At 33.4% G+C, this 16,837-nt stretch overlaps 1 protein-coding gene across 2 annotated transcripts in view; it reads left to right on the top strand.

The window, feature by feature from the left end:
- LOC100375425 (high-affinity choline transporter 1-like) overlaps positions 1-16,837 on the top strand; it is a 53,883-nt gene that overhangs the window by 25,718 nt on the left and 11,328 nt on the right. The window lies entirely within an intron of this gene.

Below are 16,837 nucleotides of genomic sequence, written 5' to 3'. Positions count from 1 at the left end.
ATGACGCGAAACCTGTTTAGAAATAAACTCATCTGATAGCAGCTTATCTGTAATCCTACGGAGACGGTCTTTAGCTCATTTGAGCCGCTAATTTTACGTTCAATGTGTCAGGTGCATTAGTCGTTGTCTAGGTAACTTATTCCTCTGTTTGTCATTCATTACGTATTGGTTTGCATGTTCTTAAGTGAATGTTTTCTGCAAGCAAATTCCTCAAATTTTTGACAATGAGTTAATCCAGTGAGGTATACCTTCAATAAATCTACTGGCATTTTAATTCAGATATGATCAGTGTCACTGTGGACATTTATGACTAATTTATAATACGGGTAAACATTAAATATTGCATTTTTAATAATCTCCATTTGTCATGCTTGTTTCTGTGTACATGGCAACTCACTCACTAGAGCATGCATACAGTACAATAAAAAAAGTTTGAAACAGATGTAGATGTCAGTATTGACCAATCACAGAGCTGCAAGGAATACATAAAGCGTACTTACTGGGATCACTTGTTTACTCAAACATTGCGCAAGAAAAAAAATCCAATTCCAATTCCAAAATTGATTATTGTAATTCAATTTTCAAGTGATATGATTCTGTTTATAAGAATGCAGTTTGTAAATTGTCAGGATTCTATCGTTAATTCGTCCATCAAAAATCTGATGTAGAAAGTTCCTATTCTGTATGTCGAAAAATATCAAACAAACTTTGTTTTTATTTTGTTATTGTCTCGCTAAAACTAAACTAGTGTGTGCCATGAAAAATGCTGAACAATATATTAAAATGAACTATCATACTGGGTCCAATACTGCATCATAATTTAGTATGTGCAGTAAACACAGACAGAACCATTATGCTAAATTAAAACACATAATTGATGTTTCATAGCTAATAAAGTTGAAATGTTTTTCGCTTTCATTAATTTTGGAATTATATGTGTCCTGCATTAAATCATTTATCTGATATAGATAATAATAAACAATGCGTACATGTATGCAGAGTGAATGACGCTTGTGTGCATGCCTCAGGCTCGTAAATAAAGTCGGTAAGGTGAGCGCACGTGCACAGCATGTGCAAAAAATATATTGGTTTTACTACAAGCTCCAATCACTGACGTAAAAGTTACCTTGTGGAAATTGGATTTAGTTTTTGCTCAGATCTATTACTTTTGGAAATGCACTTCTAATAGAGTGAATACAGTAATATTACAAAATGTAAGTAAGTCATTGAGTCCTTCATTTTTAATGATCCAGGGTAGATTTATGATTTACCAAAAACCCAAAACTTGTTTTCAGGATGGAAAGAATTACTTTCTGACATTACGTTTGACAGTTTACAATTCAGAAACTAGTTTGGGGGTCGTGTTTGTTCTATTAGAAGCGCATCTCCAATAGCAGCGCATATAAACCGGAAATTGCATTTGTTTTATACTTAATCATTAATTTACTTATTCTGACCATAGAAACCTCTGTAATTTACGTGAGTGCATGCACTACTAATAGAGCAAATACGACACCTAATTTGATTCTAAATGGATAGGGGATAATTTGCCGCACTATGTCATCATTTTGAAAACTAACTTTCGTTAGTCAAGCTACAGATTGAAATTGTACATCACGTTGTGACTGATACTGAACGTACAAATGAAATTGACGACCCGCTGTTATCTGAAGTTAAAATCTAAGTACAACGAATGAATAGATTATATTACTTGTATCTATGTGTAATGGTTAAAAGGCTTTTCCTTGATGTAGACTGTTCTTAATGCTCTGAAATAATGTGTAATTGAGACAGGACTGCTTTAATTCATAGTAGGTATGGAGAACTGATATTTGAAATCAGATGCGTCAATCGGTTTTAAATTTGAAATCAGATGCGTCAGTTTTAAATTGAAATCAGATGCATCTGTTTTAAATTTGAAATCTTCATTTTAAATTGATTGGTTAAATAGCTTCAAATAATAATAGTAATTTTTTTTTGCTTTTAAATAGCATCACTATTTGGAATAGGCTATTTGTATTATTAGATTTAAAAAGAAAATTAATAAACTCTCTGTTTTCCGGGAATCAAACCCAGAACCTTTCTGATGTGAGGCGAACACGCTAAATACTGTACCATCGCTCATTATGATCAGATTTCAACATGCCGAAACATAATTTATTTATATCTGTACTTAGGAAATGATAAATGAGAATTTGGGGAAAATCAACAATTCTATATTAAAGTAAGTATTGAGATACGCTGATTGATGAGGTCGTTGGGAACTCCTGACAATAATTACATGTCATAATATAATCAAAACTAAATATAATTTTTGGTTGTTATATAGCTGTATTTTTCAATATGTTTCTGTTAATTAATTAATTAATTAATTAGATTTTCATAAACATCTCACTCCAGCCACCGTTGTATAACAGTATGGTTTATTTATTAAACAGTACTGTATTTGTCTGATACCCCGTCGTAGGTGTTCTTTTGAAGGATGGGTCATATTTTTTGGCTGGCTTACAAAACATTATTCAGAGCGATCTTTAAGTGCATTTCTTTATCACTATTTCAATCCAATATAACCTTAATACAATAGTCACGACAGAAGTAAGATATCAAGACTATTATCATCGGTTTTCTAATTTAAGTGTCAGGTGAGAAATATGTGTCACAAAGTTGAAATTTTACAGTCCCCCAAAAAAGTGTTAGTAATTATACGGTTTTAATTTTGTTGGTGAATGAAAGTGTAGAACAAGTTTCCAAGAAAATAAACATTACCTCATTTGTTTTTGTAGTACCGTAAATGTTCACGGAAGAGTAAACTGTTCATGTTATTTCACAGCCTAATAACTTGTTTTTGAACGTTGATTATTTTTAGTCGTGATTATAATAGCATACAAAATATTAGTTTAGTTAGTTGTACAAAAGAAAGAATATAAACAATGTTTCCTCGTGCACAAGTTGACCCAAAACTGTGTCATTTGACCTGATGGGTCAAGCACATTGTTAAAGGGGCACCTTCCAGTTAAGTCTAATCTCACAACAAATTTACTTTCTGGATTAAAATAACAATGGATCACAAAAGATAGATTAACATTGTAAACAACATAAACAATAGTGTCCCATGATTCTTTGGTGCAATCCATGGGATTGAGCGGTTCCCCTTTAACCAACCAGGCTGCTGGATGGTGCCAGCCAAATGTATTTCAAAATAGTGTTGAATGGCTAATGCAAAACAACACAACACAACGCAACATGGAAGTGATTTATAATTGTTGCAGTACCATCTTTTATCACTGATTTTTGTAAAAAAACAACAACACGATTTTGTTAAAAGAAACAGAAAATTTGGATTTTCTTGTGTTAAATTGATCATTAAAGAAGTTATATTACTGCATGATAACAGCTCATTTTCTAACAATTTTTACATTTTAGGCATGACAGGAAAAATTGAAATTTCCTTAAAATGTCTCTCAAATTAGATTAAGTATTGCGTTCTAAAATTTTGAAATATCACTAGATATTTTCTGTGATTCATAAATAAATTGACAGCGTTTTCTTTACAGATCGTCTTCCGTACTTGCTGAAACATATCGCACGTTTCTTTCTTTCTTGTCACTTTATGGTTAAAAAACACCAAATAACATCCAATGACACAGGTCAAAGTGCATCCAATAACACTTAGGCCCCAGGTCAAACCCCTTTTAATAACACTTATCGGTAGGTTCCCATGTTCAACAACACATTATAACATCATCATATATATCATATGTCACTTACAACACTTAGGTCATGTGTCTTACTAAATCGAATATTGTCACAGTTGCAAATGATGAGCATTGCATTGCATCGACTGCATGTGATAATGTACAAGCAGGCAATGCTTTCATCCGTGTTGTATTGAAATGTTTGCAAAGAATGTTTTACAGTCAATCACTGTTACTATATATACAGATGATTGGAACTACGTGTATATTTCATCAACTGAATCCTGACAGGGTTATCTCAGAATGTCAGTTATGAATGGAAAAAATATTTACTGACACATGACATGCAATATTACCTGCATTTATGTTCAAAACTTTGTGATATACCGGTACTGTATTCCTGACAATCATTAAAATAGAATCGTTTTATTTTTGACGATCCCAAGTTATCACTATACTTTTGTTCGTTTATTTTATTCGCGTGGCTGTGAAAATGTAAAAATAGAACAGCCTGTTTGTTTGTTAAGGAAATATTTATTCTCTAGCATTAATTGAATTTAGTAGTCACTGGGTTAAGTATCTTGCTCAATTACATTGGTTGTCATGACGACAAATTTGCCATCGATAATTTGAAATCCCACCACTGTTGTGTAATTAGATTTAAACATCCCTTTGTTGGCATGGGAACTTGATTGTAATTTTGTTTGGCTGTAAATAAAACTCTTGTCAAGTTTCTGGCGTCTGTGCAGTGAGTGAAACTGACAGCAAATGATCTCTCGAGACAATCGGTTATTACAATGTTCTCGTAAAATAAGCGTTTAAGGAAATTGACTTTCTTCCAGATGATTGAACTGACAAATCTTAATAAGGCAAATTTAGATGTTTTGATCGTAGAGAGATTTAACACAGGTGAAATTCAACTTTGCTGATTGGCTGTATTTAACATGCATCTATCCTTCAGGAATTAGAGGTACACTGACCACTTCAACCTCAACGTTTACGTTTTTACAGCACAGTCAATTTTTGTGTTTGTAGTGTATTTGATGGGAAATGTAAGGATTATTGAGATTGGTGTCAAGGTCCTTCCTGTCCAATCCTGATTATTCTTTTTTAAACTATTTAGCATAATTATAGCCTCACATGGAATCAAGCAATTTAACTACATTGTAGATCGAGAGTGGTATGGTGACTGTACCGCTAGCAATTTTTGTGGTTTGATTTAAGCGAGGATAACATTTTGTAAAATGTTCATTGGGACAATATTTAGCAATTTTCTTGTGTCTGCTAAATTTGCAACAAAATTGTTTTTCATGAAGTTCTTTCGAATCTTTTTACATTTTTCCTGTGAGTTGGTTGAATTTGCATGTTGATATGGCAACATAAATGCATGAATAATTAAATAATTTCAACAGAAAATTGTTAGTAATAAGTTGCAATGAAATACAGACGATTTGGTGATATTGGCAGCAGGTGAAAACGCTCAGAATTCAACCATAAGGATGAAAAATCTTTGCAAATTGTTATTTTACTTGTGAAAAGGCAAATTGGGAAGGGTGTCAATTATGCCCCTCCATGCCCCCCCTCGATTACTGGAATTTGACGCAAACATTTGTTTAATTGAAGGATTTTACAGTTCAATTTGCATTTAACAGAGGTTCTTGTACTAGCTATAAATATGAAAGAGAGATATTACAGGTATTAAAATGCTATCCATTTTGGTATTATACAGTTATTCATTTTATCACATATAAATAAAAAATGGTAGCAATTGTACGTCAATTTGTATGTTAATATTGAAATTGGTTATAAATTTTCATATAATGCCAAATTTTAGTAAAATTTTGTCATCCTTTTAGGTTTGAAACATTGTTTAAAATAGTTACAATCGATGTCAGATTCAAAATGGCACTAAATATCAGGTGTTTAAATAATACAATGCAATGGTCCAGTAATTAATTGTTCTGAATTTTATTAATAAAATGTATTCAATTATATGTTTTAGCGTCATTTACATTAGCATACATTCTCTATATAGTTACGTAGCTTGATATTTTAAGCACTTGTTATCCCAAGATCCGATTTCAATCGTTTTAGAATTCTAAGCACGTTTACTTCAGTCGTTTGAATTTTAAATGTGGTCACTGGCCTTTATTTTGATTAAATACACTTTTAGATTTGTCCCCGCGGGAATGCCAATTTAGCAGATTTCATTTCCTGTACTAACTAGAGGATGGGTCGCATAGAAATGGCAAACATGAAGTCAAATTTGTTATGTCATTTTTAATTTTTTTATCTTTCTCCGGTTTCCAAATAGATGATGCGTGGTTGTGTTTTTTTTTAATCTCTGTCATTAGTGATACGAACGTATCTGTCAGTGGGGAAATAGAAAGAAATTTCCATTTATTTGTTTTATTAACTTAGTACTTTGCTTTTTTTGAAATGTCAATTTCTTTTATGGTGTCTTCACCCAAATATAATTTGAAATTAGGGCACAACTAAAAATATTTGATTAAACTATATGCAAATGATGTATTGGTATTCTTCACAATTTTGATATGGTTTGAATTTAAGTTTAGAATTTTTAGGTTTCAGGTCTAATAAATCTAGTGTAAAAATTGAAAGATAAAGTGTTACTCTGCTACCTTAGGAAAAATGGAAAAGTGACAACTCAGCTTTCCCTGCAAATAAAAAGAGGGGAAAACCTATGCTTGTTTCCATAGTAACAAATGTGTTTTGGTTTCCTTATGGCATTTATACTATTCACACTTGGTTGTATTGTAAATTAAGACAGATCATAATTTTGTACTAATTTGTTTTCTTTTTGTTTTTTACAAATTTTAACTGAAAGAAATAAATCGTATAAGATACATGTACTTGTATAATTGAGTTTTAAAAGAATGTAGTATTTTTTTTTTATTCCTGGAATAAGCAAAAATATTCATCAACTACAGAATGAAGGGAATATGCTCGAAATGCTGTATAGAAAATGATGTGTTTCGTCTTAATTTAGAGTAAATCAAATCTTGTGGTCATCTATAATTGAGAGGTAAGGAAACACCTGGTCACATGAAAGGCTTATGGAAAGCCTTCACCGTTCACCAATAACGAATACCTTAGTCAATAATGTCAATTACTAAAATACTGTTATGAGATGATTGTGTCACAAACAGTACAATCAGAACGGAAATGCCGTATTTGCCTAGCGCTATAAAACTAAGTAGATGACCGCCATTTTGTTTTTAAAGAAATTTCACATTTGCGTACATAACATACTTATTTGGTAGTATTGGTATAGAAAAGCTAAAAATTATTTTACGTGTCTCATTCAAAATTTGATAAGATATTCCCCCTGATTGGTCAAATTGTAAACATTCATGGGCTAACTAGCCAATCACGTACCATGTAACATTAAAGTTACTATCAGTTTATGATTCCTATGCACTTAACCTGAAGTTTCTAAGGGAGTATAGGGTTATTAAGTTTGTAAATGTTGATTACTTTCTTAAAAGAGTTGCGAGAGGAAATTCATTATTAAAGATATCTCGTTTATGTTTTATGACGTCCTGTTTGATTGAACGGCCGTGATTTATGAGTCTATGCAGCAGGTTAGGTTTATTAAACAGTTATGATGAAAAACCCGATAGCGAAATAAATAAAATAATCCTTAATAGTTTATTATAGACGCCAATACACAAGGTTAGTTTTAAATATTTTACCTGACATGACAACTTAGAGATCTTGACTACATGTACTTGAAAAACAAGTTTGAGACATAATTTAAAGAGGTCAAGTATTATGGTATAAAAACTGGATCTAGGCAGCTATGTTTTTATTGGTCTTCGTTCAGACAAAAAAAAAATGTTAACATGTTGACCTCTGACCTCTGGTAGCTATCAGGTCATTGTTAACATGCAGGTATTCCATGCCTACATTTCATGATCAAGTTTAAACTTCACATGTACATCCTGGAATAGTATGTACATGCATATAATCCATTGAATTTGTAAAATCAACATATTAAGATCTAAAAATGCATTTCAAAAATATTCACAAGGACAAGATGGGCATGGTTATTCCTGATTATGGGACTAATATATGCAAATTAGATAGTTTTGAAGGAGGAATATAAAATACATTTTGTGTGTGCTGTTCCTACTTTAGGCCGACAAAAAAAAAATCATGTGTTTCAAGTTTCCATAACATGCACTTCAAAAACAGGTGTAGTATGTAGGATTTAATTTTTTTTCTTTCTTAATTGGACTCAATTTATTTTGTGCTAGTTTGCTAATTAGTTTAACCAATGATATTTACAGTAAAGAACAAAAAATTAGAAAATTTGTTTAACAAATATTGAAACCATGCATTCATATTTTTTTTTATCTATTTGGCATTATCGGTACCGGGGTACCAAGAATCAATCAATCAATTAATCAATAAAATAAATTTCATGTTATTCACTAAATATGCTGAAATATAACCTAACTGAAATAATATGTGGTTTCACAATGGAAAATAAGGCAGGCCTTTAGGCTTACCCAAATTATTGACTTGACTAAATTTCGTGTATGGACTTGAACCTAAATAATCTTGTCTGTCTTATGGATATTTCTGACGTAACAAATCTGCATTCCAAAAAAAAGATGGCTCTTAAGGCCTACCTAATTAATGTTCTGATTGTGTGAGAGGGAAGCAAATTCCAGTCTTATGTACTCAACAAACAACAAAATTGGGCTGGCCTTAGGCACACTATATGTGAAACAGACTGAAGTTTTTTACAGTAATTGAAACTTAATACATGGAGTTCATTTAATTTTGATATCGATCTCTGTATGTTGCTATGACGACAACTTATGATTACCTAACAGTATATGTAGTTATTCTTGATTTAATTAGAGTGACTCAGAACAGTTTTATTGAATTCCTTCATTTCAGAGTGATTATCAGAATAACTCAAGACAGTGTCAAAACTGACGTTTTGTTTTGTTATCCCTTTAAAATTTGGTTATTTGTAATTATATATTGCTCGTTTTTAAAATGCAGCTGAGAATAAAAATATAGTGATTATTTAACACAAATGAAGATTTTTACTGACCTTATGCAGGGTTCGTAGTGTTGGGAAAATCCTTTGAAAGTCTTTGAATTTTTTAAGGTCTGGAATGTCTTTGAGTTGTCTTTAAATTACAGGAAAAATAAAAAAATCTTTGAAAAATCTTTAAATTTCTTCAGAGTTATTACAGGGCGGGTAATTCATTTTAGAAAGGCCCGTTTTTATAAAGCGTTTGCTACCCCACTATCAGCAGTGATTGCTATCCCCGCGCCTGCCCTTCTATCATGTTGGCTTGAATTAAGGGTCAAAATGTCTTGGAAAAATCCAAGAAAGTTTGGGAAAAGGTCTGGAAAATGTCTTGGAAATCATTTGGCTCTTGGTGCTATGGACCCTGTTATAAGCTGACAGCTTGTAGACAGTACAGTAGATTTGAGCAGGCTGAAAATCTAACTTAGCTGTAATCTGTGTAAATATATTTCTTATATTAGTAATATACTAATCATAATTTTAATTATTGATGACAATGACATGCGTTTTAAACATTTTTTATGAAAAGGCAAAGTCAGCTTCAAAGTTAAAGCAGGGGAGTCGTCACCTTTCGCATGCATCAGATAGCCATAGCGTGTCATTGTTTACAAACAAGCTTCTACCCATGAGCCTTTGCGTTTTAGCGTGTGTTGTTATCGCCGCTTGGGACTTAATTCCTGCGCGTCCGCAGGTGACAACCCTCCTGCTTTAAGTTACATCTTGTCTGTATTATAATATTAGTTGGATTTGTAGCACTATTCCATTATAACAATATATAATCTGTATTTGGATTAAATCTTGTTAGTTGATCCTCTGTTCATCCGTTTATATCACATATTTCAATGCATGTGCATTATAAATCTGCCTTTCCCAGCCTTGTGTACTGTATTTGCTCTATAATTTGTTTTTTATTTCCAATAAAGTAAACATGACGCTAATTTCATAGTTTGAATTATTTGAGATTTCATATCATTTCATACAATTTTCATTTCCGTAGTATTATTCAAAATCAGCATCTGTAATTATAATTATCTACTTTTTTTTTTTCAAACTGCAGCATAAATAGTGTATACTTCAGTCGATGCCTTGTGTTTTTTTTTATACAACAACAGCTTGTCAGGGCCATTGTGATTTGTAGAATTGGAATAATGTTGCTCGCTTGAATGATGATTGAAAAGCCATATACTGCTGTTGCTTCCTTTTATGAAATGCTACAAGGAACCATTGAAATCAACATTCAATATTGCTATTTGCTCAACCCTTCCTGTTGTTTTACACGAAATTTACACAATTGTAAGTTATGAATAAATATTGAAATAATTAGTGACCTTTACCAGTGGAAGTACATGTTGTAATGTAGCTATGCAGTTTTTTGTGATTTTAGTGCATTTTATAGGAAGTCATACAAGTCATTGAGAAATCCCAAAATTACAAATTGCATTTTCCAGAGAAGTAAACTAATGTGCAATAACATTTCAATAACATCAGTAAATATCCAAAATATCACGTGCATTGTTTTAATAAAGTTATATGTTTTTACTTAAAATAAACACAATCATCACATTACTGTTGTCTAATAATTTTTTAAAATGAATAGAATGAAATATTATCACCATGACTACCATTTTTTATAGATATGCAACTTTTTATACTTTTACATTGAGTAATTTTAGCACCATAATTGATATATCAACTTCACTATTGAGGCAAAAATTGAAATGTCTAAAAAAAAGATAAATTGCTCCTTGAACATATTTACTTCTTTAATAGCTGATATTTTATTTCCAGAAAAAAGAAAAACTATCGACTGAAAATAATCAACCCTTTGAAGCTTTAGAAATCTATATATACCGGGGGGATATATCTGATTTCTTAATATGTTGAGAAATGCTCCAATCATTTTCTTTCAATTTAAAAATAAGAAATATTAAAATCAGGTTGTCATGACAACATGAGAGGAACAAGAATGTTCATATTTTAAAATAGATAGTCGTACTCGTATGTTTGCCAGTCAGAAATCAACTACCAATAAATCAATATCGGTGATATGATACGAAGAGTCGACTGTCGTCTACAAAGAATCCACCATCGATCAGTAGAATCAGTCAGGCTGTGTGTTTACTCAGCTTTATGTCTGACATAGTGTCCTCAAATCACTCTGCTCTGTCTCATTGTGGCACTATCTTAGCGGAGTAAAACTAAATTGCCGGCTGCGCATCTCCGTCAGATTGAGACTTATTTTTCATTAGCCAGAAAGCATGTCAATCGCTGCACTACCGAGAGATTATCCAATCGTGACTGTACTTTAATAAGATTTTTGAAGACAGTGAAGTAGCACACTTGACATCCGATGCCCTTGTAACCCATCTGATATATACGTATATCGAACAGTATACGCTTTATTAGAATTCGGTCTCCTCTTCTGTAGGTAAAGGGTCAGACTGCAATTAATCTGCAGGAAAATATATTGATTCAGGATCTTGGATTCTAAAATTAGTTCTAGGCCCTTCTTCTATCAGCCAAACATATTTATTCAAGCTAGCAGCAGCAAAAAAATTGAGGTCTTGACAAATGATGAGATTAAAAGAAAATCCTGTTATCATTGTTGGCTGAGTTGCTATGGTAACTAGGCTTGAACAATCTATCTAGGGGTCGCTAGGTAGAGAAAGAAGGTTGGTGCAAAGAATGCTGGGATAGAATGGACGCAATCCTGCTGTATGGTTCAACAAACTCAAGCATGCACTAGTTTGCGTTTCCGGTGCCTATTACAGTGTTTTCGCTATCCCTGTGCCAGTTTCCATTCAAATTGTCATACTTAAAATAAGTATTCAACAAATTACGATATTGATGAGCGTAACTATTAACATTTAGCTTGTTTGCTTTCAAATCCACATAACTCTAAATATCACGCTATTACGATATATCACATATTAGTAATCAACCTAAATGTAGGTAAACTTGAAACGCTACAGTCGCCACGTCGCTTCCTGTTTGAGATAGAACCCATAGCGACATATACATATAGAACGCGTGTAATATACATTGTTTGCATACGCAAAATTCTAAAATGCTCTGCGCAATGACTGTAGCGCTGTATACACTACATAATTATTGATAACTATGATTCTTTTTACATGGTAAGTTCTTAATTATTAAAAGTCAAAGCCAGCAGAATGCCAGCCCCGTGAGTTTGGTTACACAAATTGTATTGTTTGTTAATTACTTTGTTTGGTTATTTATAAAACGATTTGGTAATATAGCTAAGTTCTCAAATAACGTCATGGAGCACGATGTACTGATTGCTGAAGTCATTCGATCGACAAACAAATAAGTACACTATAACTACAATACTGACAGGTGTACGTTTAACATTTGTGAATGGCAATATTCCTAAAATTATATTTAATTATAATTATTGTTAAAAGAAGTTAGGTTATCCAACTAATAGAAAGATTACAATACAAGTTGATTAAATTGAAACAAGGCCTGTGTTGAAGTGTGTAATATGTGTTTGCCATTTCACTTCAGGGTTCTCTTACAGGGAATATATCATGCCTTCGTTTCTGCATGATCGTTCTGTGAAATATACTGAATCAATATGACTGACAGTATAATTGTTGCCTGGATACCAAATAACTCATTTCTTGCAGATTTGACAACTTTTACTCTCTAAAACTTCCTGGATGCCGACCACCATGAAATAATTCTTGGGATTTAAGTATACTAATTTAACTTTTACTTTGGGAATTAGTTCAATTCACTCTGATTTTTTACTTGCAGCACACTATCAGACTTCTCATCACAAATTCACAAAATAGTCCCGTTTATAGTCAGCAAGGTCCTTCAGAAGATTGGAAGAAAAATAGCCAAACTTTTGTCTGTTGGCTCCAAAATTAGGGTGTATTTCAATAAATATTGAAGAATGTAAGGAAGAAATGCAGAAAACTTTAGGCGAGAAAGTCTGGTCATGAAAAGGTGACATCTGTCGTTGAACAATTGTATAGGTGACCACCAGGTTTTAGTGTATTGAGGATCTTTTTAGCTTTGCTTTTAAAATCCCCACAGTTTGAATAATAAGATGGTGACTACATTAACTAAATAAAAAAGTGACTTCATTATACGAATTAGATATTCTAGACACGTTGCTATGCATGTAAGTAGTGGCCGCTCCCGCTAGTTCGAAATAATAGCAAATTCATTATCGCGATGTCTACCTAATGTAGTTAGGTCAAAGGTTACATGATAAGGTGATTATTGCAGTGATTGGATGAGTTACTGTGATAAACATCTTTCTACGCTCAGTAAATTGCGGTGTTGTGTTGCATGCCTATTTATATCCGATCACTGCACTTTTTATGACAGACAGGTTTTCTTATCTCACTTTAGGCTTGGAAACATAATCTTTAAAATACTTTACGATTACTGGTCGTGATGGAGTGCAAAAAATACAAAATTCTCAAACAATTTGATGAATTTTATTTTGTGACAGTTGCTGTGACTCTGATCCTTTTGCTACAAAGTCTCACAATTTGCCATGTTTCACACAAATTGCATGAAATTATAGTGGTTTTATGCTAAATTTCCTCTCGTACATTTAACAGAAATATATGTGTGAATTGCAAAGCACTTGATATCAACATTTGGTGCTGTTTATAACGTCTGGGGTCAGATTTTTGTGGATGGTATAATTGTAATTTGATTTCAATAATTAAGTATGAAACTATATTTATTCTAAAAGCTAAATTATGTGCACTCCTTATTATAATATTAACTTATGTTAGGTGGGCTTATCATGCACAATTATTGTTGATAACCTCTTGATACTTATAATACTGAAACACGGTCTTTACCTGAAAGAATTATCAGGTCATATTAAAATTGCAGAGTATGGTAAGCAGATGAACTTGCAAAAGATCACTCTGACCCCTCGTCTTTGAAGTTGCGCTATGAGATAATTTGTATAGCTGTGTTGAGATCTTGGGACTAATATGTGAAATTTTTGAATGTATGAATTTATGAGAATTGTATATATTTGTTACAAGCCGGTAGGCTGGTTGGCGATCCGCTCCGCTCAAAAACAAGCACCATGTTTTTGGCTGTTTCCATGGTGTGACATAAACATGAAGCTAACGTCGGTTTATAACTAATACGAAGTTCGCAAACACCATTCAGTCTTTAGAAGTCACTTAGTTTATTACTAGGACCACAATCACTCTCCTAGTCGAGTGACTGTGCTAGGACGTATTCTGCTGTTACATTTATTATTTCCAACAGTTTTGCGATAGCATTTTCTAGAATGAAGCGTTTCCTGTCAATGCTGGAAAGCGAAATAATGAAATAACGAGATGGTAAATATTTACCTAAAGTACAGTGTGTTGACCTTCATAAAAATATACTTCATAATGCAAAACATTAGTCACGGTGAGTTATTTAAATATACGACTCCTAATCGAAAAATATGACCACAGTCCAGAATTTCAGACGGATATTAAGAAACCTAAGAGCATATCAAAAACATTTACTCAAAAATATAAAAAAGAACTGCAGTCAAAAGTCAAGAATGCCAGCAAATAAAGGACTCTGTCCCACAATCCTTTGTGCGCGTTATTAGGACACGCGCAAAAAACTGTACTACGCTTGTCAAATCTGGGTCAAATATACAGTACGCTACTATCTTGCCACAGTGGAGTGTTCGGTGACCATTGAATTAGCCCGTGATTCATATTTTATGTGTATTAATTTATTCATCAATTTTCGTGACTGACAGTACTGCCCAAATTTTGGCCAAAAAAACGCAACTGGTGAAACGGAAGAGCATTGCCAGGCGATGGACGCGGGGCTCTTTGCCGACAACCGCATAGAGGTCAAAATACGCGTTCTATTTTTACGCGTTAAATATGGCTCTTCCATTTCGCCCCCTCCGGAATGTTCTACTTTCACAGCCTAATCGCAGGTTTTTCGAAAAACGTCGAAAAAACACAAGAATTAGTAGAAATGTTCCTGTTTTGGGCGGATTATTGATGGAGAATAATGTCTTTATTCCAAAAATGCTGAAAAACCGTGAGTTGTTGCCTTAGTTATTTTTTTATTGGCGAAAAACTGCGAACTCGGCAAATTTGGTTGCACAACTTCCCTTTATCATATACACCCAGCGACACCGATAAAACTGGTAGGAGGTAATACATTTGGGGCGAAAGTATTCAAAAACCAGTTTTTGGATGTTGCAATGGCAATGGTGGGCCAGGATTGTTTTCCAATTAGTGACGGCACGACCTACCTGTGAAGTATGAACAAAACCAGCCAAGCCGAAACAATCACAGAGGAGTTAAAAGCCGTTGCTGGTGAAAAGTTACCCCAACTTTAGGGTCAAATTTCTCGGTAATGAAAACAGATATCAAAAATTCAAATGGTAACTTTGTGCCCACACTCAAGCTGAGTAGAATGAGCTATGTCTGATGTGTTTTATCCCAAATTTGTAGGAGGAGATACATTTGGCGTGAAGCTATACAAAAATCAGTTTTTTTGCTGTTGCTATGGCAACGGTGGGCCAAAAAAATTTTTCAGATTTTTCCTTATAACTAGGGTTAAGGTGTGACCTACCTGCCAAGTTTGAACGAAATCGGCCAAGCCAAAAAAATCACAGAAGAAATAATAGTGAACACTGGAAATGTACACACACAGACACACACACACACAAAACGACAAAAGTGATTATAAGGGCAATCCTAGCGGAGCGGATCGCCAATAAATGTCAAAATTTTATTGTGTGTTCAAATTTAATTCGCTGCCATTTTTAAATATTGTTACAGTATGCTTGTATTTTAGGAATCATTCAAAGCATCTTCCTTGTGACAGCTTGCTTATTCCTGACAATTAATGCTTGTATTTTTTCAGACTATCAAATATACACATAATAGACCTAAATACCCCAGTAAATCTCAATGAATGCGCTCAGAGCACACCTTTTAGAACAACAATAAAATATTCACCGCTATACAACAGTTTCCCCTAACTGGTAAAATTCACAAAAAATTATTTCAAAGTTAAACAACTAGTTTGGAGTATTTTCCCCGATGTCATTGTGTGCTTCTGTATGTCCTGAAAATAAGTTTTTGAGATAGTATGCTAAACAAGAATTTCATTCTTTGCATGGAGTTTGTTATCGCGAATCTCAGACTGGTAATACAACAGACTCACAACGCGGCGTTTTCTTTTGAAGCAATGCGTGCTACGTTTGTTTAGGTTATCAGTTCTTATCGTATCGAGTAAACGTTGCTGAGCAACAAGATTTTCATTATATCTCACAAAATAACGCGAGATCTATTCATATTACAATCAACTATCGCGATGCATCGCGAGACATAAGACAGGAAGTGGCATAGACGACAGTAGTTGTCAGTGAACTCCGAAAATGGCATTTACGAAAAAATTTGGCAAATCTGAGGACAATAATTACGAGTGGGAAGCTATTTTAGGAGAACATTTTGACGAAGATAATGACAATTTCTCTGAAGAACTTGGCAACCCCTGAGCGATCTCGTGTTTTTCATTTCCTGAAATTAAGAATAAAAAGAAATATACTGGGCTATTTTCATACAAAACTATGACGGAAGTCAAACAAAATCAGTGAAACTCGAAATAGCAACAATACTGACACACAATAGAAAATTGAAACAGTCACTGAACAACTCGTAGATCGCGTACTATGAAGTCGAACGCGACAAAAATAACACACCTCCAGTTTTTACCGTTACTGGATCACGCTGATACGCTGAGAGATATCATGTACATGACACTAGTTATCCCATGTTTCAGCATCCGAGAACACAAAAACAAAACGGGTAACACACAAAGGAGTATGATCGTTCAAAACGCAGCGATATGCTCTCTCCGAAAAAATATTGGAAACCTTCCGCAAAATCCGCAACAGTGAGAAATATCGTTTCAAAGTTGCTCATTATATATTCAAAAACTATTTGAGGTAAACACTAAGACATTTAGTTACTTGTAACTCCCCTGATTCTTGGTCCATTCTTAAAATTCTTACACAGCTGCAAAGGTCAAAATG

This window comes from Saccoglossus kowalevskii, chromosome 10 (assembly GCF_978046115.1).
Source record: "Saccoglossus kowalevskii chromosome 10, keSacKowa6.1, whole genome shotgun sequence".
NCBI lineage: Eukaryota > Metazoa > Hemichordata > Enteropneusta > Harrimaniidae > Saccoglossus > Saccoglossus kowalevskii.
This window is presented reverse-complemented; position numbering and strand designations above follow the sequence as displayed.